At 39.1% G+C, this 26,555-nt stretch overlaps 1 protein-coding gene and 1 long non-coding RNA gene across 8 annotated transcripts in view; one reads left to right on the top strand and one right to left on the bottom strand.

Annotated features, from left to right (window-relative positions):
* Positions 1-26,555, bottom strand: part of LOC106506183 (uncharacterized) — a 777,071-nt gene that overhangs the window by 186,095 nt on the left and 564,421 nt on the right. The window lies entirely within an intron of this gene.
* On the top strand, positions 16,758-24,765 carry LOC146395763 (uncharacterized). The gene is made up of 3 exons (XR_014830579.1): positions 16,758-16,926; positions 17,967-18,085; positions 19,332-24,765. It is a non-coding gene; the product is annotated as an uncharacterized LOC146395763 (long non-coding RNA).

The following is a 26,555-nucleotide window of genomic DNA, read 5'->3' as shown; positions in this document are numbered from 1 at the left end:
GGCAGCTTTCAGGATCCGCCTCTTCAGCCCCACCCTACGCTCCTAGCCTGGCAGTCAATTGTTGTAATTCCAGTTTATCTGCCATAGGAAACTAATCTATGTGATTGTGAAAGTACCTAGTAATATACAAGAGTAGGATCATGTGTGATGGTTTTGCATCTAGGCAAGACATTGGTTGGCTCTAAGGTAGAGAGAAGATACTGCACTTGAAGTCAGAAGTATGAAGTCAAACTGCATGGCTGTCTCTTAGAAGCGGGTGCCCTTGGGTACCTCGCAGAGCCCAAACGTCCTCATCTTTGCAAAGCAAGGATCCCCAAAGTAGAGCAGGCTCTGCAAGGCCAGTGGTGTGAGCCCATGAGGAGTGGACAGTCTCGAGTTCATTTTGCATGAATTATGGTTTTTTTTTTACTAGAAACACACATGCTCACAAAAGTCATACACTGGTGAATGTTGGCAATGTAGTTGATAGCCAGCTAATTGGCCTCGTGTGTGACAGTTTCATGGAAACTAGGGAAATGCATGTTATATATGATGGGAAATTATATCATTTTCATCCTAAGGCTATTAGGAATATCCAATGGAATTTAATATCATTGTCCAACCTTCCCTTTTCTAAAAAAAATTTTGCAGCAGTTCCCATTGTGGCTCAGTGGGTTAAGAACCTGACATAGTGTCCATGAAGATTTGGCTTTGATCCCTGGCCTCAATCAGTGGGTTAAGGATCTGACACTGCTGCAAGCTGTGGCATAGGCCACAGTTGTGGCTAAGATCTGATGTTGCTATGGCTATGGCATAGGTGAGCAGCTGCAGCTCATTTTCAACTCCTAGCCTGGGAATTTCCATATGCTGTGGGTGTGACCCTAAAAAGAAAAAAAAAAATTTCTGCAGATGTATTGAGATATAGTTGACCTAAAATAAGGTACACGTGTTTAAAACCAGGAGTGCCCAAACATTTCTTGAATCTATTTTGCAACTAAAATCAGTAAGACAAAATTTCTTGTTGAAAGTAAAAATAGAAGACTTAGGACACAGGAAAGTAAGCTGGGGTTTGTACTCTTAACTTTAAGGTGATGGCCACACACTCTACAATTCCGCTGGGGGTTCCCCCAGGTGCACTTTTGGTACCGGGGGGCATTGATTTCATCCTATTTATTTCTATGTCCTACAGACCAGCTAATAAAGTAGCTTACTGCACTAGCAGTTCAACCCAGATGTGCCAAATGAAAAATGAGTAAAATTATAATTAAAGTCCAGAACAGCAAGGAGCAGTGATACTCTTGCAGGCAACACTGCATTCATCAAGGAACTGCTTAGGATCCCATGGTCTGGAAATGCTATGCTCACGGGGTGTGCTGTTAGTTAATGGACAGCCAAGTGCTGAGTCCAGGAATAAGAGAAGACTGGCCGGTGAGGCAGCTCTTTTACCTACATGTGAGCCATGCCTAAATCCCTGGCTAGTTGTATTTTAATAAAAAACAACCTGGGAGAATCAAAGGTGATAGCAGAACCTGTTCTTTATACCTGACAGTTTGGTTGTCTCTTAAAATGCAACTCTGCCAACCTGATGCAAAATCCTTGTTGCAAGTTTTGTTCGCCTGTTCAGAACCCCCTCTTAGCACTCTATAAAAGAGGTGGGAGAGAGGTGGTGGGTACTAAATTTCCACCAGGCTTCTTTTCATGCTAAGTATAATTCAATTTTAGTCTTAGGTCAAAGGGAAATGGGTAATTGGGGCAAACTGCAATCAAGCCAGGCACTTCAGCATGTGACTTAGATTCTGAACCCAAATGAATTTGGCCTCTTTTGCTGATTCCTTCCTCTATAGCATCTCTCCTTTCACTTCTGATGGCTCCCCCATTATCAACTTTGGGGATCTCTCAGTCATTATTTATGTTTTTGTTTTGTTTTGTTTTTCTTTTTAGGGCTGCACCTGTGGCATATGGAAGTTTCTGGGCTAGGGGTTGCATTGGACCTGCAGCTGCTGGCCTATGCCACAGCCACAGTAACTCTGGATCCGAGCTGCATCTGTGACCTATGCCACAGCTTGTGGCAACACCAGATCCTTAACTCACTGAGCAAGGTCAGGGATCAAACCTGCATCCTCACAAATACTAGTTGGGTTCTTAACCCACTAAGCCACAACAGGAACTCCTATTTATATTCTTGATAGGCCCACTGACTCTTTTTTCCTCAGATGTCTGGTTCAGGATCCCAGGTTTTAGCAGTCTTTGCAATCCTTTGCAACTCTACTCACTCTTAATAGCTTTTGTGGACTGGAAAAAACTGGACCCCAGTAGGATAGTTTTTCTGACCACTGCCAAGGATTAAGTCAGAGATGAGCTGGGTAATGAAAGATGTTTTTGTTTTAAAGCCATGCAGGGAGAATTTAAGCAAGATTACTAAGATTCATCCATGTGTTGAAAACAGTCATGTAAGTGCTTTTAAGCCCAGAGAGGAGAAAAGAAGACACAGGATAGAATGCTCTTGATCCATGTGATGATGCTAAAGAATCTCAGAAGGTCTGGGATCATTGTCAATGCTGTCCTCATCAGGGGCTTAAGATGAGCTTGAGTTAGGACAGCCAGAGCCTAATTCATTGACACTCTTCAGTGCCAGTGAGGAGTCAGGACTGGTCCAAGTACAGGGAGTGGATGTGGCTGGTTGTTTCAGCAAAGCGGAGACCACATTCTGTGGAAGGACAGACTTCTGGGACCAAGGATTAAAGACAAGGACAGCAGGACTTGGGTAACTGTCCTAAAGAAACCAAGGAAGAGAATAAATAACAAAAGCAACATGGCCCTTTTTAGTTTTCTATTGCTGCTGTGACAAATTATTATAGACCAGGGGCTTAAGAAAACATGGATTTTTGATGTCATGGTTTTGGAGACCAGAAGTCCCAAATGCATATCATTGGGCTAAAATTAAGTTGTTGACCAGGCTGCCTTCCTTTCTGGAGGATCTAGGTGAGGAGAGTCCATCTTTGTGCCTTTTCCTGTGTCTAGAAGCTGCCTGCATTCTTGGCTCATGGGCCCTTCCATCAAAACTTTCTCCTGATGTCTTTCCTCTAGTTCTACCTCTTCTGCTTCCTTCTACAATTTTGTTGTTGTTGTTGTTTGGGTTTTTTGTTGTTGTTGTTGCTTTTTTGCTTTAGGTTTGAGGAGATATCCTTAATTTTATCTTCTAAACTTTCTATTGCATTGATCTTGGCTATTGTATTTTTATTTTTTATTTTTTTAATTTATTTTTTTTTTATTTCCCCCAACACACTTTTTTTCCCCATTGTACAGCATGGGAACCCAGTTACATGTATATGTATACATAATTTTTTCTCCCATTTTCATGCTGCATTTTAAGTATCTAGACATAGTTCTCAGTGCTACACAGCAGGATCTCATTGTTAATCCATTCCAAAAGCAATAGTTTGCATCAGTTAACCCCAAGCTCCCAATCCCTCCCCCTCCCCCCAGGCAACCACAAGTCTATTCTCCAAGTCCATGATTTTCTTTTCTGTGGAAAGGTTCCTTTGTGTTGTTTATTAGATACCAGATATGAGTGATATCATATGGTATTTGTCCTTCTCTTTCTGACTTACTTCACTCAGTATGAGAGTCTCTAGTTTCATTGTTGCTGCCATTGTATTTTTAATGCCCTTTTTATAGCACCCTATTCCTATGGTTAGAATAGCTTCGCTTATCCATTTGAGATTGTTTAAGATAGTATTATTTTGCTTTTTTCATTTTTAAAAGTTTTATTGACATAGTTGATTGACAATGTTGTGATAATTTCTGCTGTACAACAAAATGATTTAGGTATATATGTACACCCATCCATTCTCTTCCAGATGCTTTTCCCATATAACTTATCACAAAATATTGGGTAGAGTTCTCTGTACTATGAAAGAAAGAAAAAGAAAGAGAGAAAGAAAGAAAGAAAGAAAGAAAGAAAGAGAAAAAGAAACAAAGAAAAGGAAGGGAGAGTGAAAGAAAGAAAGAAGGGAGGGAGGGAGGAAGGAAAGGAGACGGAAAGGAGTAATCCAAACAAACCTGATGGGATCTGCAGTTTTAACGCACATCTAGTGCTGTTAAAAATCTTGCTGGGGGAGTTCCCGTCGTGGCGCAGTGGTTAACGAATCCGACTAGGAACCATGAGGTTGCGGGTTCGGTCCCTGCCCTTGCTCAGTGGGTTGAGGGTCTGGCGTTGCCGTGAGCTGTGGTGTAGGTTGCAGACGCGGCTCGGATCCCTCGTTGCTGTGGGTCTGGCGTAGGCGAGTGGCTACAGCTCCAATTCGACCCCTAGCCTGGGAACCTCCATATGCCACGGGTGCGGCCCTAAAAAGAGACAAAAAGACAAAAAAAAAAAAAAAAAAAAAAAAATCTTGCTGGGGAGTTCCCGTCGTGGCTCAGTGGTTAATGAATCCAACTAGGAACCATGAGGCTGTGGGTTTGATCCCTGGCCTTGCTCAGTTGGTTAAGGATCCAGCCTTGCTGTGAGCTGTGGTGAAGTTCACAGACACAGCTCGGATCTGGCGTTGCTGTGGCTCTGGCGTAGGCCGGCGGCTACAGCTCCAATTAGACCCCTAGCCTGGGGACCTCCATATGCCTCAGCACCGGCCCAAGAAATAGCAAAAAAAAAAAAGCTGAATTCCAGCTCTGGCTGTCAGTTTCATAAGAAATCATTAAAATGTAGATATTTATAGCCAGAAGATCTGTACAGACTAGACATTTTATAATGTTGCACAAGGTGACATGGCTCTAAACCCTTGTGCTCCAAAACCTTAGATCTCTAATATACCAGCTCAGTGTTTTTTCTACCTGCTTCACCCTGCTTAGATCTGCAGCATCAAAAATCAACAGGATTTTTCCTTCAGTGGAAACAGGGTCACAAGCTACCAGCTGGCAGTTGTTGTTAACAGTGGATGCAAGTCAAAAATACTCTGTACTCATTATCCCTCTTTTCATTCTGGCCACAGTTGAAGACCTGTACACATTCTAAAGTTCATCTAAAACACCAAGCCAGAACTTTCTTTTCTATGGCAATGACATTCTCTCAGTTTCTCAGGAAGTGTGAATTATATTTCAACTTCTAATTCTTTAATTATTATCCAATTAATCTTTACTTCTTATTAAAACACTGCTGTTACCATATGAATTTTTTCAAATACTTCCAATGGCTTAACAAATGAGCAAGATCCAAGCACTTTTGGCTAATAACCAGAGCTCTAATAATCTATGCTGATCCACATTTATATAACCATAGAATCACATGGCATTGCACTTTAAAGGTGTTTAACAAAATTTGCTCTTTAACTGATATTTGTACATAATTATAAATATGTAAATTTATTTAAATGAAAATATAGATGATAATGTCCTTCAACCTTTTGTGTTACTTCTGTATCTCTCTGAGAATAGTATATCAAAAACAAAGAAGTCATTAAGAGCCTTTTTTTTTTTTTTTTTTTTTTTTTTTTTGCTTTCCTTTAGGGCCTCACCTGCAGCACATGGAAGTTCCCAGGCTAGGGGTCGAATAGGAGCTGCAGCTGCTGGCCTACACCACAGCCACAGCAAAGCAGGATCTGAGCTGTGTCTGTGATCTATACCACAGCTCATGGCAATGCCTGATCCTTAACCCAATGAGCAAGGCCAGGGATAAGACCTGCATCCTCATGGATACTAACTAGTCTGGTTCTTAATCTGCTGAGCCACAATGGGAACTCCCCTACAGGCCCTTTAAGTATAAAGATTATATATTGTAAAATTTCAGTACCACCTCAGAATTTAACTACAGACCCACGATATAACATTACACATCTTCCTGGGATAAGACCCAAATTTTTCTTCCATTGGATAAACTAGTTCATTCACATCCAGGAAAATAAACTCACCAAGTGATTTAAGATTCCATGGGTACAGTAATAGTAATAATAATTTTATCTTGCAAGCATAAAATAGTTTACATGTACATAAGATGTCTTACTATATCTTTTGAAGTTTTTCTATCATTTGAGCTATACAGATATTACATGAGGTTGACAGAAGAGTATTAGTTTTTCTATTTTTCACAAAGGGGACTTTAATATTAGTGGAAAGAAGGTATTTGTCTATGGTGGACTGGCTAAGAAATGGCAGAAATATGATCTGCACTAGGTCTCCAGACTCCTGGTTGAAATATAAGCTGAACAAACTTTGAATGTCAGAAAAGGAACAGGAAGTAATTTTGGCTCATTTCACTGCTAGAATCTTTCACCCAAGTCTGGAAGAACATCTCAGTCTTGGGGTCCAGGAAAAGGCTAGAAAAATTAATGGAATTTGGTAGAGACCAAAAAACTTCTTTCCTGCTATCCGAATGTAGTATCCAAACATTTTTTTTTTTTTGGCAGCAGAAACCCTTTTTCATGGGAAACTGCTGTGGTTGAAAGGGAAAGAAAATCCAGAGAAATGCAGGCTTGGCTTACTTTGTCTTCTCCACATTGCTCCCAGGGTACCTGCTGAACCCCAAGAGTCCAAGAAATACAGTCATTTAAAAAAAAGGCATTTGTAGTATTCAAGCTCCCCCTTGACAAGCACCAGAACCCGAGTCTGGCTGATGGAAGCAGAAAAGGCATTTGCTCACTTTAATCTTTTGAAAGATTTTGATTCCCACACAGGGAGGCCTGGAGAAGAGGATCTGAGGGCTGCTTGCCAGAATTTATGAGGATACTGGTGCTACTGCTGAAACTAATGCTGTGGCTCAAGGAAGTCATTCTTGGCATCACAGCCGCCTCCAGCAGAGAGACCTGCTGTGACCTTAACATCTTGGGATCTCCTGTTCCCATTCCAAGTCCAGGGCCTATGTGTCTGATTGAAATACCTTCCCTCCCAGGCCCTCATGACCTTCTTTTAGCTCAAGGGAGGCTGGGGAACCTGGGAAAAGCTTCGGCCTCCACCACAACTCATGAGGTGGGGACTTCCCTGAACACAGAACCAGGGGTCAGAGGCTGCTGGGCAGCCAAAAATGATAACAGTGTATATTCACTTTTGAGTCATAGGCATCATTCTCAAACCTGGCTGCACAGACAAAGCACCTGGGGGGCTTGAAGGACAAATTACATGACAAAATACCATGGAGACCAATCGAATGCAAATCTCTGAACGGGGGTTCCAGGCATCCATATGTTTATTTCTGTCTATACTGGGGATTCTAATACACAGTGAGGGTTGAAAACCTCCAGCCGCAATGGTCCCAAAAAGTGGTTCCTGCTCTGGTTGTAGGATTTCATTACAAGTCCAGAACTCCTTGCAAAACTTTGTGCACATTCTACTTCTTAGGAAACTGGGTTTCTCAACAAAATGGATCCAAGCCCAGGAATCATCATCATTGTTTTTGCTTTCCAGCCTGTCCAACCTTCACAAGAGGAAACCTTGAAGGTAGAAGAGAAGCTTTCTCTTCTCCCATGGCTGCGTGTACCTCTGGGGGGGGCTGCCCACATATCCTGAATCTGATATGAGACATATTCTTACTACTGTGCAAAATGAGAGATGAAGGGGAGGCAGGAGATATCTTCCTCTGCCTATAAAGGGAAGGCAGCCCAGCTTTTCTGACACATAGTTATGGACACTCCAGAGTAGTCTGCTCCATTTATTCACCCGAACTAGATCATGTGCCAGGGACTCTGAGATGGAGAAACACCCAGATCCACCATGGCTCAAACATTCAGTGCTGGTCCTTCTGGTATTCAATCTAGTGAAGGAGATTTTTATATATGCTTTGAAGGGAAAGGATTCAAGTTATATTGGAGAATAAGAGTTTGGAGGAGGCCAGGACAGGGCCTGGATTATAGAGGCCAGGGATTGTCCCTGTGATAACATGACTTTCAGGTATGAGTTAATGAGGCCAGAGCAGATTTGAAATAGAGCCACCAAATCTCTTTTTTTTTAAGCCAAAGTCACTTTATTTTTCTCTATTTAAAAAGAGGAGATAAGACAACCGGATAGGGATTTGCTCAACTGGTTTGCTATTTATACTTTGCAACATATTGAGAAATACCAAATTCATCACACAGAGCAAAACACACAACACTGGGCCAAACCGAAGTCTCTTGAGGATATTTCTAGGGAAGTGCTGGGGCCCGTCTTCCTTGAACTATGTTTGCTTAATAGGATTAGATCTGGGCTTTCCTAGCCAGCCTCCTCAAATCGTCTGTGGAACAAGGCACAGAATAATCAAAGATATTTATCTCTGGTTAATCACTTCCTGCCTCATAAAGGAAAACCTGCCTTGACATGTTCATCCTGACAAGTTCCTCTCCTTCAGCACATGGCATATGTGATCTTAGTCTTTTATGCGTGTAGATTTTCAAACAGATGCTGCTGGTTGTGGAGGTGGCTTTTGACTGAGAGAGCACACTGTCCCAGCCTGAGCTACCTATTTCTGTGGTTTTTCTAGACCAAGTTATAACAATCAAGAGCAAACTCATCAACACAGCATTAGCTGCAATGCCATGGATAAAGGGCACAACTAAAGTGGAGATTGCTGACTCATATCCCACCCACACCCTTTGGACAACTGCCACAAGGATTTCGTGGGGAGTGGGGGTAGTGGCATTACTGTCAACAGCTCTGGACTCAGAGTATTTTTGCAAAGCTTACGTGGGGCTGTAGATGGAAGCCAGTGCTTCAGAAGCAGGTGTAAAACAAAGAATTGGCCACCATCTGGCTCTACATGAATCAAGTCATTCATCACTGTAGTCGCCAAGCTACCACACGCCCTGAAAAGAATTGAGGGTGAAGGTCAGAATGAGGCACTCTATGCTCCAGAAAAACAGGCCAAACAGGCCCTTGGATTGTTAGAAATATTTCTGGAGGGATTTTTTTTTTTTTTTTATGAACTTGGATTCTTGCATCTTTGTATCCTCAGAAAAGCATTAAAATCATTCACTAAGATAACTGTTCTTTGTGCCCAGTGGTATTTTCTACCCAGCTGTTTGCTTGACTGCACATACCCCTTCACCAAAATCACATATATAGAGTGACCTCTCCCCTGACCTCTTCAGAGCAGTCCCTCAGAGCTATTTGAGAGGGTGTCTCCAGGAACTACAGTCTCCAAATAAAAGTGGACCTCACAACTCCTATGTTATCTGTTCTTACTTCTTTCAACACAGTCATCCTTGCTCAAACACAAGCTTTTTCACCCACTAGCTTTGTGACCACAGGCCACTGTTCTGGGACATCATTTCCTTCTGTAAGATGGGGGCGATGACCTCTACCTACAGGAGCAAATGGATGGAATATTTAAGCAGCTAATATAAGACTATTGTAACTTTTTTTAAGGAGAGTTTTGTCCAGATATATGCCCAAGAGTGGGGGTGCTGGGTCATATGGTAGTTCTATGCATACTTTTCTAAGGTATCTCCATACTGTTCTCCCTAGTGGTTGTACCAGATTACATTCCCACCAACAGTGCAGGAGGGTTCCCTTTTCTCCACAACCCCTCCAGCATTGTTATGCATAGGCTTATTAATGAGAACTATGTCTAGTCACCTCTGATAATGTGCGAAAATAGAATGTATACATGTATGTGTAACTGGGTCACCATGCTGTCCAGTAGGAAAAAAAAATGTATTGGGGAAATAACAATAAAAAAATTTTAAAAAGACTATTGTAAACTATAACATACTTTACAAATATAAGGTAGGACTATCACATCGTCCTCTCCTTCATTCCTTCCTTATCCCCCTACCCCCTTGCAGGGTGGAAAAAGGAGCTCCCTTGGGGGCTTTTGGAAAGGTGCTTTTCCATCAGCACATTTTCTGTGCCATCAAAATGGTCTTTCCCAGGTCTGAATTCTTTTCATCATCACCATTAATTTGAAATCCTGGTGGTTTGTTTTGTTTTGTTTTGTTTTGTTTTGTAAAAGAAGAGAAATCAGGAAATCACAGCAAGCCCTGAGGAAGAAGGGAAACTGAGGAGAGGTGGGAGGGAGGGTGCCTTTGAAATTGTAATTAGGAAGGCAGAGAAGTAGCAATAAAATGTCAAGTATATTGATGGACTCATGTAACATAAAGCTAAAATGACACACTTAAAAAACATCAAAGTTGACCATATTTGCCTGTTTATATATTTTTAAATTTACATACAGTAAAGTGTCCTATTTTCTGGCGTACAATTCTAGAAGTCTTGACAAATTCCACAACCACCCTCAGGATACAAAATACTCCCATCACACAATACCCCCTCTTGCTGTTCTTTTATTGTCCAATCCTCCCCCTGACCTCTAACCCTTTGCCACCATGATTGATTCTCTGGCTCTATCAGAATTTTAAATGTGGACACAAAAATTTCCCATCTGGGTGGTGAATGTGGTTTCATTCTTACCTCAGCATTGCTCTTGGTCTGGATTTTTGGTTGTACTGTAGCTCACAGTAATAAAGTTCCAAGAAGAGCTATTTATTGTCTTCCAAACATTCTTATCATTGTTTTGGCAAACAATCTCTTGTCTGGGTGCCAGAAGAAGGTCTTGGGGATGGGGATATATTGTGTTTGGAAAAAATGAACAAGACCTCATAGGAAGACCATTTTCAGCACAGAATTGCAAACCTGGTATAAAATTAGAATTGCTTCTCAATGAGAAACAGCCTTTATTAAAGAAAGTACACATTCTTTCAGGAGAATCCCAGGTTTGATATAACTTTTAATTAAGTTTCTCAAAAGCTAGAGCTCATTTATTCTTCTCTCTGTCTGCCATCCAGCAGCAGTGTGCAGGGCCCCATATTCACCGAGACCTTGCTTTGAATTCCAATTTGAGTTTTTATACATAATTTTGGTTCATTCCATGTGTTCTCTAAAATTATTTGCTTGAATATCATCAATATCTATCTCCCCTTCTGCCTCCATTTTCACTAAGAAAAAAGCTCTCTGGATAAGGCTATTAAGGAGTTTGAGCTATCTCTTCTCAATACTGGATTACAGTTAGTATTTTAAAACCAAATTAAACAAAGTGAATTCCCTACACAAATTAAATTCCAATATGCATTCATTTCTTATCCAGACTGGAGATAAAAACGTGATAAAATGAACCTTAAGAAAATGATTCCAGTAGCAGTCTTATGAAAAACAGGTGGGCTTTTCAATGTTTATCCAACTAGTGAAGGGCCAAATTCTGTGAAAAGTTTTAATCAACTTTGAAATTTTAACCAGTGTTTCCTTCAGCTTCCAAATTAACGGCAGACTGTAAAACAGAGCAGGTATTTGTTGAAGGCAAAAATCACTGTGATCTTTTTTCTTGTGGGAGGGGAATAAGGGGGCGTGGTATGACATTTCAGAGGCAAGATAGCCCACTTATGCATTCAGATTTCCCCAAAGCAAATTTTTGTAAGTGACTGAGGTAATTCCACATACTTTCAGCAACTTTGCCCTGATCTGAATTTCATCGCTGCTAGAACTATACCAGGTGGAAATATTTCTCTGGACCAGCAGAACAGAGAGTTTTCATATGCACTTTGTAAACCCAATGCCTCTTCCTTTAATCATGCATTCATTGACTGCAGATTTCACTTGACTGTACAAAATGCCCTCATAATTGATAACTCTGAAATGTAACAGCAATTGTGTTTATGGGAGGCTATCTTTGAGCTACTTCAACTGGCTGACACTCCATGTATAATGTCTGATTACAGAATATTCAGGTCCCATATTGATGACTCTCAGAGGCCTATGTAAGAAATACTAAAAACAGACTTTGCTATATATACATGCTTTCTGTTTTTAAGTAGCCATATTGATAAACAGGTCTTAATTATTTTATACTGCCTGGGAGCATATGGGTAATTACTATAACCTCCTTATGTTCTCCAAATAATGACTGCATGATGATGTATTCATGCTTAAAAATGGAAAAGAGCTTTGAATTAAGGGAAGGAGAAGCACCAAAGAGTCAGAAGGAGGCATACAGAGTGCCAAATTTCTGAGAAGGGGGTTCCTGCTTCCCACCTGAAATCTCAGCCATATCTCTGAATAAAAGGTTTAAACCCAAATAATCTTAAAATTTTAGAACTGGAAGTAGATGCCAAGATCAAGAGCTTTACATGTCAAGAAACTCAAGCCCAACTATGCTCAAAGTCTCAAAGGGACTCGTAAATTGAGTTAGAATGGATAAACAAGGTCCTACCGATTAGTTCAGGGAATATCCAATCTCCTGGGGTAGACCATGATGGAAAGTAATATATTTTTAAAAAGAATATACATATATATTTATGTGTGTATGTAATTGAGTCTCTTTGCTATACAGCAGAGATTGGTACAACATTGTAAATCTACCATACTTTAATTTTAAAAACAAAAAGAAAAGAAAAAGTAGAACCAGGGGTCACACACTGCTCTACTGAATCACCGCATCTGAGTGCCAGAGAAGAAAGGGACTTACTAATCCTGCTCCTGGCCAGCTCTGAAATATTCAGAGGCTAGAAGAGTTCCAGGTGTCCACTGATGGCTCTCTCTGATGAGCTTATTGAACCCTGATAGATGCCCAAGAAATATCAACCAAATACCCTCCTCCTAAATCAAATCCAACTTCCTGATTACCTGAGAGAATTAATGATCCAAGTAGACCATCTCAGCTCCTTATCAAGATTTTATGAACACTAGCCTTCTTCTGACCCTGTAGCTATGATAATAAGTATAATAATATCATATAACATATAACATATGTAATATCATACTAGCTATAATAATAGCATAAGACAATTAAAATAGTTTTCATTTTCACTATTTTACCATGATTACCTGGCATTCATTGAGCATTTAATATGTTCTAGGTATTTTTCTTTATATGTTTCTTTAAAAAAAATTAACTCTCACAACAAATTAATCTAGTAGGCATTTATGCTGCTTATTGCCTGTTTGCTGTCAGATCCATTTCTGGTTTTCCCTTGCTCTCTGCAATACTGAAGTGGGTAGAATCCTGCAGTTACATCATCCAAGTTTTCTTGCCAACTGGTTTTCAGCTAGTTTTAGTAAAGAGGGAAGGTGACAAAGAGGAGAAGGTAGGAAGAGGGGAGACACTGGATATTTCTGCCCATTTCCTGTGATTTCAGGCAGCATCTCCAAGAGGGGCTGTGTCCACTCTACTGTTCTAACTCTCACTATGCAGCCCAGGTTCCAGGGCATCAGTAACACCATGTTACCCCTGCATCCCTCGAGCCCTACAGGTAGCAGGAGCTTCCTGGTGGGTTGCCTCACCATCACTGTTGGCCCTTTCAGCTCTTCTAGTATTTTTACAATTAGTGCCAAGAATTAAAAATTCCCCCTGGACCACTTGACATAGATTCTGCCATTTGGACTTGAATCTCATCATTGTCCTCATCCTCTAAAAGAAGAACATGAAGAGTAGAGAAGCCTGTCTCACACCAAAGGGAGTACTAAGTGTTAGACACTATGCCAAACACTTTTATACAATATTTCATTTAATCCTAACACATATTATTACATTTTTATAATGATAAATTTATTTATTTAATTTTTTGTCTTTTTAGGGCCACACCCACAGCATATGGAAGTTCCCAGGCTAGGGGTTGAATTGGAGCCACATCTGTGACCTACGCCACAGTTTTGGCAATGTCAGATCCTTAACCCACTGAGCAAGGCCAGGGATCAAACCGCATCCTCATGGATAATAGTTGGGTTCTTAACCTGCTGAGCCACAAAGAGAACTCCCTAATCTTCCCAAATATTATGTGGTTGATATTTTTATTCCTATCTCATGGACAAATAAATAAGGCTCGGGGAACATAAATAAACTACCTAACATCTTACTAGTTAGTGTCAGACCTAGGAGCTATGTCTAGACCACAGTGAAGTACAACCAATTAATTAAGAGATGCTGAGAGATGTTACTACCTCTTCTAGAGTTTGATTGGTCAAGCTCATCAGGAAGTTCATGCTGGAGACTGGAGAAAGGAGGCCTCTGCTGGACAACCACAACTTAGCCAGTTTATCACAAGGTTCATCACAGCTGCTTTGGAAATAATCACAGAGCTAAAAGCAGTGGTGTGCTGGTAACTGTTTAATAATCCACCCTCCAGGAAAAAAAAAAGTCTTGTTCCATTGTGTTTACCAATTTCCATAATGTAAGCATTTCTTTAATGCTTCTTTCAAGCTACTGATGTGATGTCAACCACCTCACAAGATTCCTGAAACTCTAATAATCAGCTCCGCCACACCAAACATAATAAAAGGCATGTGGGTAGTTTTAGTTGACTCGGTTATGTTAAATGCATGTATTTTCAGATGAAGTCAGGATTTAAAATATAAGTGAGTGAATCTCTATTCCTTGAGAGATATCGTCAAAAAATGAATGGTACATAACAAACTAGAGATATTTATATATATATAAATTAAAAATATTGCCTGCCATATTAGAAAACAAAGAATGTTGCAACCATCAAGCCATCACATCACAGCTGACAGGATGATGAGCCCTGAGGGAACTCAGGATGGAGACAAATGAGCTGCCCACTGCAAAGTCCTCAGCCACTGAAACCACTTCCAACAGTGCACCCTGGAGAGACTCAAGATGAGAAAATAGGATTCTGGCCCCAGAGAGCTGAGGTATGTGAATTGGAGATTGACACTTGCCATCTGCCTCTACAAGGATTGAATCATGAGCCACCACAGCTGCCAACCCTCAATATCCCTTGAAAGGAGTTCAGGGTGGAGATCAGAAATGAGGCACCCTGTGCTCTGGGAAAGCCGGCAAAATAGGTCTTCAGGGAGCTGAATATTTTTAGGAGAAGATTTTATGAGTCCATTTCTTGAATCTCCTCATATCTAGAAAAACACTAAAATCCTTCATGGTGATGTCCGCTTTGCATGACCAGCTTCATGAGACGAGCAGCCGCCTTCTGTAAAATGTGTGCTTGGCTGCATGTACCTCCCCCTTCACCAAAATCACATATATACTGACTTTTCCCCCTACCTCTTTGGAGCAGTATTTCGCAGCTGTCTGAAATGATGCCTCCTGAGCTATAGTCCTCATTTTTCCCCAAATAAAACTTAACTCTCAAATTGTAGGTTTGCATATTTTTTTAAGTTAACAGTTTTGGTGGCCATGAGGGGACCCAGAGCAGACTTCTCTCCTTCACCTGAACTCTATGAGGAGCCAGAACCTTGGTACCAACAGAGACCCTTGTGCCCATCTGCCTCATCAGGGAGCCCAGATGAACTTGGGTCTCTCCAGGATCTTGGATCTCCCGTATTGGCTGATGATCTTAAGTTTTGTTTGGTGCTGTGTAACAGGTACCTGTCCCCTCAGTTGAAATGAGGGAGGGTGTCTGGTTGAAAGATATCAGGGAATACCCCCTAGATGAAAGATACGAAGGGGGGCTTGGTTGAAAGATACTGCAGTTGAAAGAGACTGGATGGGCTGAGTGGTTAGGTAAGAGGCTGATCTGACACATTTCCTCAATTTGGCTGCCTTAATCAAATTTATTGGGATAAAAGTGAAGAAATTACATAAAAGCATTTGATCTGAAGAAAGGGGACAAAAACTCCTCCTGGATGGTTACAGCTTTCTCAGGCAACTGAGAAACTTAGAGAGTGGTGGAGGCCAAGTCCTCATGCCATGCAGTGTTTCTATAGGAAAACCCACTCATTAATTAAAATCTGCTCAACTGGGGATTCAAACAAGGAATACCATTTGGCGATCTGAGCACCCATATTGTTCTATATGCTACTGGGAGATCTGAGACACATAAGAGGGGACTGAAACAACTCTGGGCAAAAACCTAGAGGAGTTAAGTGCTCAAGCAGCATGCTGGCCCACCACACAATTTCATTAGTAAATTTTACTCCTGATGAATTCAACTTTAAATGGGAAATAGAGTCTCTCTAACAGAGAAACTATGTGTGTCAGGAAACCAGCCTCCAACTAAATTCTCAGTCAGATTTAGGTACATAAAAAACTTATACTTGCAAGTATCTACTTAATTGGGTATTAAAGGAAAAAAATGCCCCCAAAATAGCAAAAATGGGCTCTTTTATGGTATATGCAGTTATTAGAGAAAGCTAGCTTGAAAAAAAAAAAATCTTTTCAGAATTCTGACCTGGAGGGAATAAGTCCTACAAGCAGAACTTTCTTCCTCTCCCTGAGCCTTAAAACCAGGACTCTCGGGAACACTTATCTCATCTAGACCATCTCTAATTCCTGAGACTGAGGGGGGAAAATGGTGAAAGACGTATTTTTAAAATTTATTCCAGCTGTTATTTATAAACTAGTGGGTTTTATATTGCAATATCTGATTCATTGCTAAGCTTAGAAAATGTATCGATGAGATCTCTGGTTGTGACTATTTATATGTGAACTGAGAAATATTCAGTATTAAATTAATATCTGGTATTAAAGTTAGAGTTTGTTGTTATAATTAATATAGACATGTCTTTAGAGTCATCAGTATTAAGTATAATACCTTTATTGTACCTAAGTTTACTAGTAGTTAAATAAGGTCTTGTTACAAAACCTTATTGTAAAACCTGTTGCAAAATTGCCAGCAAGAAAAGCAACTTAGTATAATGAAATTTTTACAGGTAAAGATAAGAACTTTTGGGTGAATATTTAAGGAGTAATTATATATATTAGGAATGTCTACTTAAGATTTCTCCAGATACTTGACAACTTAAATTTTAGAGCTGTGCTAAATTAAGCTCAGTGATGAATGTTTATTGAACAGCTGGGCCATTCCTAAATAAAATAAGAAACTAAGACATTACTAAACAGATAAACTAAAGGTATTTAGGACTGTTGATGTATATGTTTGGTGCCAGTCTGAGATATTCTCTATAAGAACGCACATGCTTTTAGAAATTATTGGTATTTATGTTTCCCAATCTACAGAGTGCTGGTGTAGAACACATCATGGTTGCTTAAGGAAAGTAGGATGTCTGTTTTCAGTAAATAAGGTATGAGAAATGAAATTTCATTTTATTAAGGGAAAGAAAGTCTGTCTTACAGTTTGTTGCATTGGGTAGAAAAATAAGGTACAGACTAATATGGATACAGAAAGTGAAAAGAGTTTTGTGCATGGTCAGGACTGACTTAAGTTTAGAATAATTTAATTGAGGAAATTAATTTTAAAAGTAATCTGGCAAAACTTGAATGTGGGCTTTCTGTTATGACAGCAAAGTTTTCTTGGAATGTTACTTTGACAACAGATTATATGAAGTTCTTTGCCTTTAAATGATCTGTGTTTGTTTTTAAGATCTATCGCAACATTGGTTAAGGGAAAAGTATTATCCACAGTGACCTATGATTCTATTGAACAAATGCTTTTTTAAAAAGCTTATATATATATATATATATATATATATATATATATATATTGCTTTTTAGGGCTACACCCACAGCATATGGAAGTTCCCAGGATAGAGACTGAATCAGAGCTACAGCTGCCAGCCACAGCCACAGCCACAGCAACCAGCAACATGGGTTCCAAGCCACATCTGTGACCTACACCAAAGCTCATGGCAATGCCAGATCCTGACCCAATGAGTAAGCTCAGGATGGAATCCACACCCTCATGGATCACAGTCATATTCATTTCCAATGTGCCACAATGGGAACTCCCTAAAAACTGATATATTTGATGAACTTCTTATTGAATTCTAATTAAAGTTACTTTGTCTTCGACTAAGTTTTGGATGCTTCATAGGTCTCTTGAGGCACTTCAGAGGAATAAAAAGTTATTTGGTATGTTAAAATACATGGAGAATATTACCAAATTATAATTTATAGTCTCCTCAGATTGTGTAGTGTGAATAAATATTATTAATATACACAGTCTAGAAATTAGATAATTTTTGAAATTTGGATATGTCCTGGTATCATGCTATAATTCTAGCTATTATCTTAAAGTGCTATATGTCACAGCAGTAACCAAGTTTTTCTGTCAATTGCATTGTAATCAGATTTTAAATATACCTATGTCTTTTTGTTATTATAGACAGTTAATGATTTTACTCTGATGCCTTTGCAAAAATGCTTCCTCTTCAAGAAGATCTATACAAAGGACTTTTTTGAAAAATACAAGTTTCTGACTTTCAGACCATAATGTTGAATTGGGTAAGAAATTAAAGAATTCTAATGGAAAATCTGGGAGTTCCCATTGTGGCTCAGCAGTTAATGAACCGGACTAGAATCCATGAGGACGCAGGTTTGATCCCTGGCCTCGCTCAATGAGTTAAGAATCCGACATTGCTGTGAGCTGTTGTGTAGGTCACAGATGTGGCTCAGATTTGGCATTGCTGTGGCTGTGGCATAGGGCAGCGGCCACAGCTCCGATTCAACCCCTAGCCTGGGAAACTCAATATGCTGTGGGTGCTGCCCTAAAAAGATGAAAAAGAAAAAAAAGAAAAGAAAATCTGATGGCTTCGAAAACAGTTAAAGAATTAGTTACATTAGAATGAGTGAACTGGTGAATATGGTTATAATGTTTATGTTTCTGTCTGAAATAGTACTGGCTTTTAATCTATGTTTTCCAGGTATAAAGAAACTCTTCCCCTCAATCTAATTATGATTTACAATATCTTGGTAAATTACATGTTTGTAAGCAGAAATGAAACATTTCTCTTTTCCCTCTACCTGATTCCTCTAGAGACTGGAAACTCTTAGGTTCTCGGCAGCTTTTTTGCATAAATTAGGAGGGCCACCTTGTAGGTAGCCTACGGGAATATCAAGGTATTTTAGGGACCTTGAAAAGGGAGGAATTCACCTAAATCTATAAGGCAAAATCTCTGATAAGCCTTTTCCTAGCCCTGAGAAGCCTTTAAAAGCTCAGTGTGAGATTCCCTATAAAAGTCCTGGCAAAGCCATTTCTTTAGGAGAGGCTGAATGATCAACTGTATTTATATAAGTCCTCAGGCCAAGTTTGTTGAGACCAGTCATAATTTGCAAATAAATTAGTCCTAGTTTGGCAATATTTGGTAAAAATGAGAGTAGTTTTAGAGAGAAAGAGATGTTTCAATGGACACCTCTTAATCTATTAATCTAACTCTGTTAACTGAGATCTTGTATTCACGAAAACTCACTTCCCGGAGAGTTCTTTGCTATTATGTTTTATCGTTGCAAAGTTTAGTTGAGATTCTAAGAGGACAATCTAAGTTTGTTTCTAAAACTTATCTCAGTAATCTATTTTTGGATAACAATCAGATGTCCCAGGACCGACAACCAGGGGATTATTCATACTGTAAAAGACATAATTTAAAGGACCATTTTCAAGCCAAATGGAAAGACTCTGACCAGGTACTCTGAACCAGCTCTTGTGCAGCAAAACTAAAGGGAACTGATTCATATTTTCCACTTTAAAAAGGGCCCCTGTACTAGACTGGTTTATTGAGAGGAATGATGACCTCCAAATCATCTTTAAATAATGCTCACATGGAGGACAAACTACACCAGGATGAGAAGAGGACATCAGACATAGACAGCTGGCCTAAGATGCTGGACCTGACTCATACGATAATTTGAAGAATTTTCTTGACTTCTTGAACTTTTTCATATGAATCAAATGTTTTTCCATCAGGAGCATGATCCTATGCTAATTTTAAAAATCAGTCTAATTATTGGGTTTATATCCAATTACCTGGGTCTTGTACTTCTGTATTACTTTGGTGGATTTCTCCCTTCAAGGCCCTGATTGGATCACCTTTAGGAAATTTATTTTATTCCTAGGTGGGGTTTTCTCACCTGGCCAATTAATAATACCTGCTCTGACTCTGACCATAAATACGGATTTTCTTTTAGGGTCACTCAAAACTCAGAACAATGAGCTAAGTCTCAATCAAAAACTGTAACTTCCTGTTTATTAGAAGGGAACCTCACACAACTGTGGGGTAGATTTATGTGTTTAACACTAGGCTATGGTCATTTAAGTTTAATGGCTCCTCTATGTTGGGAACAATTAAATCATACTAAGGATGATCAGCCTAGCAACATTAGGAAATCAGATTGGGTGCCTTATGAATAAGGCCTATATGATATTGCCCTTAAAGATAATGACTGATATGGAACAAACTGTATCAGATGACCAGAGATTCACTGGGTTGCACCTAATGGAATTCTGTGGGTTTGTGGTACTAATTTATGGCCTTGCCTTCCACCAGGAATGGATAGGAAGATATACTCTAGGATTCCCTTAAACTCAAGGCCATATATGTAACAATTTAAATATTACTCCAACCAATCCACCATGGTATGAGCCTAATCAGTTAAGAGACCCGTATTCTGCTGGTTAGACAATTTAGCAGCTATTTTTGTACTCTCAATAGGATTGGAGCTGGCAATCAGCCATATTGAAGCCTTAACAAAATTCACCCAACAGACTTTAAATGACAGTAATCAGGATATTAGCCAAATGAATTCTGATGTCTTTATGCTGTTTTAAGTGACCCACTCCCTAGTCTGGAAAAAAAACTGGTTTGGCATCGAAAGCCCTTGGCTTAAATATTTACTTATAACTCTATTAATGTTATTAGCTTTATTGTTTATATTTTTCCTTCTTCGCGAGATTATTATTTCCTGCATTACCAAATGTGTTACTGATCCTCCAGCAAAAATGATGATGACTAGGCAACTGGTATCAGATGATGAAATATATAGTTCTTTACCATATAAATGATTGTAATAGTGTAACTCTAGATATGGGAAGATGCAAAGGAGGGAATTTTTCCTGGACCGTAACGGACTAGTAAGACAGGTGGTCTGATGACTTTTGGCTACTGTTAATAAGGCCTAGTCCAGTAATAGCACACTGAGTGGCCTGTCAACAAAAAATCTTTGCCACACATGGGAATGAGCATTCCTAGCACCATGGGATGAAATGGTCATAAAATGCCTCACCCCAAAATTATGGCCAAACTTATGACCGTGAGGGAGATCTGTGAACTGGAGATTGGCACTTGCCATCTGCCTCTACAGGGATTAAATCATGAGCCACCACAGGTGCTGACCTTTAACACCCCCTGAAAGGAGATCAGGGTGGATATCAGAAATGAGACACTGCGCTGGGAAAACAGGCAGAACAGAACTTCAGATAGTTAGATATTTTTAGAAGAAGATTTTATGAGCCCATGTCTTGCATCTCTTCATAATATCTAGAAAAGCACTATTCGTGGTCACATCTGTCCCTCATGAGTAGCAGTAACCTTCTGTAAAAATGCGTGCTTGGTTGCATGTACCTTCCCCTTCATCAAAATCACATATATACTGACCTTCCCATCCAACCCCCTCCCCACCTCTTTGGAGCAGTTTTTCAGAGCCATCTGAAATGCTGCTTCATGAGCTATAGTCTTCATTTTACCCTATATAAAACTTAACTCTCAACTTTTAGGTGGTACATATCTTTTAGGTCAACAGGTATATATCAAAGGAATGATTTCAGTGAGCCTAGACTTTTCACCTTTCCATATGTAGAAAAATGTTAAATCATTAACTTGAGATATCTGGTTTTCTTTAAATAACAGTAATCTTTTGGAGTTCCAGTCATGGTGCAGCCGAAACAAATCCGACTAGGAACCATGAGGTTGTGGGTTTGATCCCTGGCCTTGCTCAGTGGCTTAAGGATCCGGCATTGCCATAAGTTATGGTGTAGGTCACCGACATGGCTTGGCTATGGCATAGGCCAGCAGCTATAGCCCCGATTAGATCCCTAGCCTGGGAACCTCCATATGCCACAAGTGTGGCCCTAAAAAGACAAAAAGACAAAAAATAAAAATAAATAAACAGTAATATTTTGATGTTCCAACTACATGGTTTTTGTTGCAAAAACTCCTATATATCCTGGGCTCTCCCTTGTCTCTACAGAGCGGTCCCCCAGAGTGATATATAAGTCTTGTCTCCTGGGCTTGAAATCCTCAGAAAGTCCCCCAAATAAAACAAAACTCTCAACTTTTAGATTGTGAATTTTTTTTAAGTTGACATATACACATGTGTATACATATATATGACAAAATATCTAGAATATATAAATAAGTCTTATATAAATCAATAAGAAAAGAGGCAAACAACACAGTTTTAAGAACAGACAAAAGATTCTAACAGGTTCTTCATAAAATAGTATGCAACTTTTATGGCTCAAGCATTTGAAAGCACTCAAAATCATTACTCAGAGGAAAATGCAAATTAAAACCACAAAGAGATACAGCTATATACCCCAGAGGGGTTAAAGCAAAGATGACTAAGAATACCAGGATTGGAAAGGATGTAGAGAAACTAATATCTTTGTATTTTGTTGTTGACGGTGGACATTTGCAAAACTTTTTTCAATGCCTTCTACAGCTAAACATTTTCTTATCCTATGACATTTTACTCATGGTAACAAAAATAAGTGCCTATATCCATCAAAAGACATGTACAAGGAGTTTCCATGATACTACAGAGGAAAAGAATCTGACTATGAACCATGAGGTTGTGGGTTGTACCCCTAGCCTTGCTCAGTGGGTTAAGGTCCGACGTTGACATGAGCTGTGGTATAGATCTCAGATGCGGCTTGGACCCCATGTTGCTGTGGCTGCAGCGTAGGCTGGTAGTTGTAGTTCCCATTAGACCCCTAGCCTGGGAACCTCCATATGCTGCACTCAAAAAAAGACATGTACAAGAATGTTTCTACCAGTTTTATTCATAATAGTCCCAAACAGTAATGTCCATTAAGAGAAAAAATGGTTTAAAAATTATGAGATGCTTATACAATGTCTAGCAATAAAATGAACAAATTGCTAATGTCCCCCCCCCCAATATAGGTGAATTTTAAAAAAAAGATGATGATGAGTGGAAAAAGCCAGACAGAAAAGAATATATTCTGTGTAGAGCTTCTATATGAATTTCAAGAACAGGAAAAACTAATCTATGGGGATAAAAATGAGAACAGTGGCTATCTGGGGTGGGGTGAAGAGTCAGTACTACTGATTGTAGAAATGAGTGAATCTCCTAAAATGTATTTATGGATAAGTCTTCCTCAACATGTACACTTAAGATTTATGTATTTTATTATATGTAAACTACACTTTGATTTTTTTTTAAAAGGTAATCCTTGGGCCCCACAGAAATGTGTATCCTTTCAGTCTCTGAATTATTCACAAGCAAGGTCCCAGATGGAAGGATGTTTTGGTCCAGCATATTCTTGAGCACATGCCTGCATCAAATGCCAGAGAAGTTTATTTACTACTACCACTTTCTTTATAAAAATTTCTCTTACATGAACTCTTAGCCTTCACCAGATCCCTAATTCAATGTTAGACCTACTCCTTAGGGTCATTGAGTCAGTAACAGATGATTTGTATCACAGACTCAGACAAAGGTTATTTGATGAATTCTAGCATTTTATGTCTTCCTTCCTTTCTTCTTCCCTACCTCTCTTTCTTCCTTTCTCCCTCTCTTTCCTTCCTTCCTTTCCTTTCCACCCTCCCTTCCTCTGTCCCTCCCTCCTTCTCTTTCTTCTTTCCTTCCTTCCTTCTTTATTTCTCTCTCTCTTTTTTTCTGTCTGGTTCCTGATAATTTGCCAGGCTCTAAATACTTACCAACCTCTGTCTTTGGAAGAGTATCTAGACCTTTCCTGGTAGCTTTTAAATTTTTGATATATTAAATAGGAATTAGGTTCACAGACTGTTTCCTCTTTGCCTTGTCTCATTACCCCCCTTAAATAGTTCACATAAGCATTTTATCTCTAGAATATTACTAGTTACTTATCTACTACTTTTAACATTATTTTTCAACCCATTCACCCTTCTTCCCTCCTAACTAATGATAACAAATACTTCTTCTGCATTATTTTGTTTGGTTTGTTTTCTCTCTGGATATTTGGAGCCTTTTGTTGTTGTTGTTGTTAACTAAGGCAAAATCATTAAAACTCCTTTTTTTTTTTCTTTTGGTTTTTCTAGAGCCATACCTACCACATATGGAAGGTGCCAGGCTAGAAGTCGAATTAGACCTGCAGCTGCCAGCCGACACCACAACTACAGCATGGAGGGATCCAAGTCATAACTGTAACCTACACTGCAGCTCATGGCAATGCCAGATCCTTAACCCACTGAGTGAGGCTAGGGATCTGGCCTCATGAATACATCCTCATGGATACTAGTCAGGTTTATTACCACTGAGCCATGATAGGAATTCCTAAACTCTATGTTAATAAGGCACAATTGAAACAACTATGACATTAAAAACAAAACATATGTCATATTATCACCTGTGTGAGCTTAAGCGCTTTAGATTGATAAAACGCGGCCAATGCCATTTTATATAACATCAAGGGGCTGCCTATCCAGAGAGTATTTTCAGGTTATCACTTATAGGTAGTCTTTAGATACAGTGGCTCTATTAGCTATGAATCTATTTTTAGTTTCACAAGCCCACAGTAATATATTTTTTAAAAGATGAAGACTAATCAGAACATCAAGGAATGTCAAAGATCATCTAAATCACCTTCTCTCCCCACATTTACACATAACAGGGACAGGGGGAAGGAAGCTTGGAAGGGTTGTATCATTTATCTGATGCCATTTGGTTAGTAAGAGGTTAAGCTTGTATAGCACTTAGGTCTCTTGCTTCTTGGCTTGTCTCTATACTCATGAGAAACCTAGCCAAATATCCTTTTGAAGCTAAGATTCCTAATATATATTGTATTTGCCTGAAATTGCCAGTTTAATTGAGCTTTAAAATTTTATGTACTATGATTTCAAACCTCCTTTCAAGACCACTGTAGAGTCACCTGCTTGCTAAATGTCAAATAAACCAACACATCCAAGTGAGCCAATCAATGTGTATAAAACATAGTCCTCCTCATTTCTTGTCAAGAGAAAATAAAATGAAACTCTTCTAACTATTTGGTTATGATAAATTAACAATATTATCATATACATATATGTTATGTTATGGGGCATATAACTAAGGATAAGAAGCCAGTTCAATAAGAACAGTGTTCAGAAGACTATATACCAGGTTGAATAAAATAGCCAGAGTGCTTGGTACAATAAAAACGGGTCTTGAGAATTTTGCTAATGTTTTTTCTTCTCTTGTGTTTATTTGCTTTTCTGGTATAGCACACACAGAGCAATAAGACTCAACAAGGGAAACCCTTTGCTTTTTGGACCTTGTAAGGAGAGTATTACATTAATAGGTGATAGGATTTGTACAGAATTATACCACTTTTCCTTGGTCTAGTTTTCTCTGACATGGAGAATAATCTTCATTTGGAAAGGTACAAATTGGTGAGAGGTAATGTGATGTAACTTTTGAAAAATGGTCCATGGAGTTCGATAACATAAATTTGGATCCAGACTCTTCTCTCATGAGTTATACGATCTTGTACAACTTATCTGCTCTGAGTCTTGCTTGATGATAGCAAAAGTTCCATCCCCAGAGGGCTAGGAGTATTAACTGAGATAATGTATGAATGGTACTTTGACGCAGTAATAGCCTAATAAGTGATAGGTTACAGGGGACAGAAGCCCAAAGTAAGTAAAAGAATATTTAAGAAGTCTAAACTTATCAATCTTTCAAGGCCTAGAAGAATCACATCCCCATGTACTGAAGTAATTCATAAAACCAATAATGTGCTATTGCCAATAACCTTTCAGGAGTCATGGCAAATGATAGGTGTGCTAGACCATCTGCTCCAGTCTTCAAAAAAGAGGAGAAAAGAGGATTCTCAAAACTTAGTAAGTCCAACCAGCCAGCTAGATGTTTTAATCTCCAGAGACATACCAGATGCATTATGAAACAGATATTCTATATGCAGTTTTAAAAGGAAGTTGTGATTGCTAAAACCAGCATTTAGTCAAGTGCAAGTCATGCTGAAAGCAACAAGACTTCCTCTGTTTTTCTTGGAGGAATTGAGAGAATAATTGAGAAATGCCATAGACTTTGTGTATCTGCATTTCAACAGCATATGTGACAAAGGTTCGGAAACCTTAAGCCTGTTATGAACATTATGAGTGTCCAGAGAAAGCTATTAAATACAGTACTGTCTAGGTTATTGGAGATTTTTTGTCAAATATTGACCCAATTTTTGGTAGAGCAGCTAGTAACATTTGAAATAAATTAGGTTAGGCAGAACATTGTTGCAAAGCACTAGTTTAGTCTAACCCTGGACAGTAATACTGTGCACTGGTTAAGTAGCCTTTAAGATTACTGTGTTTATTTCCAAAAACTAATTTTTAAGAAATTCTTAGAAACTAGAGTTTGTCCAAAGGAGGAGACCCATGTGATCTATTAAATAAAGCTATATATTTTACAAAATAAGATATACTGCAAAGGAAATCATTAGGAACTATTATGGATTAAATATTTGTGTACCCCTCAAAATCATATATTGACATTTTAACCCCAGTGTGATGGTATTTGGAAGTGGTGGTCTTTGGAAGAGCCCTCGTGAATTGGATTCGTTCTTTTCCAACAGGGAGGTGCTGTAGAGCACAGAGAACTCTACCTGGTATTCTGTGATAATAAGAGAGAATGGATATATGTACATGTACCACTGGGTCACTTTTTTGCACAGCAGAAATTATCACAGCCTTTGAATTAACTATACTTCAATAAA

Source organism: Sus scrofa, chromosome 15, assembly GCF_054392235.1.
Source record: "Sus scrofa isolate SSC_HxYL_T2T_F1_AM1 chromosome 15, Sscrofa_HxYL_maternal_Yorkshire_Landrace_v2.0, whole genome shotgun sequence".
In the NCBI taxonomy this organism is placed as follows: domain Eukaryota; kingdom Metazoa; phylum Chordata; class Mammalia; order Artiodactyla; family Suidae; genus Sus; species Sus scrofa.
This window is presented reverse-complemented; position numbering and strand designations above follow the sequence as displayed.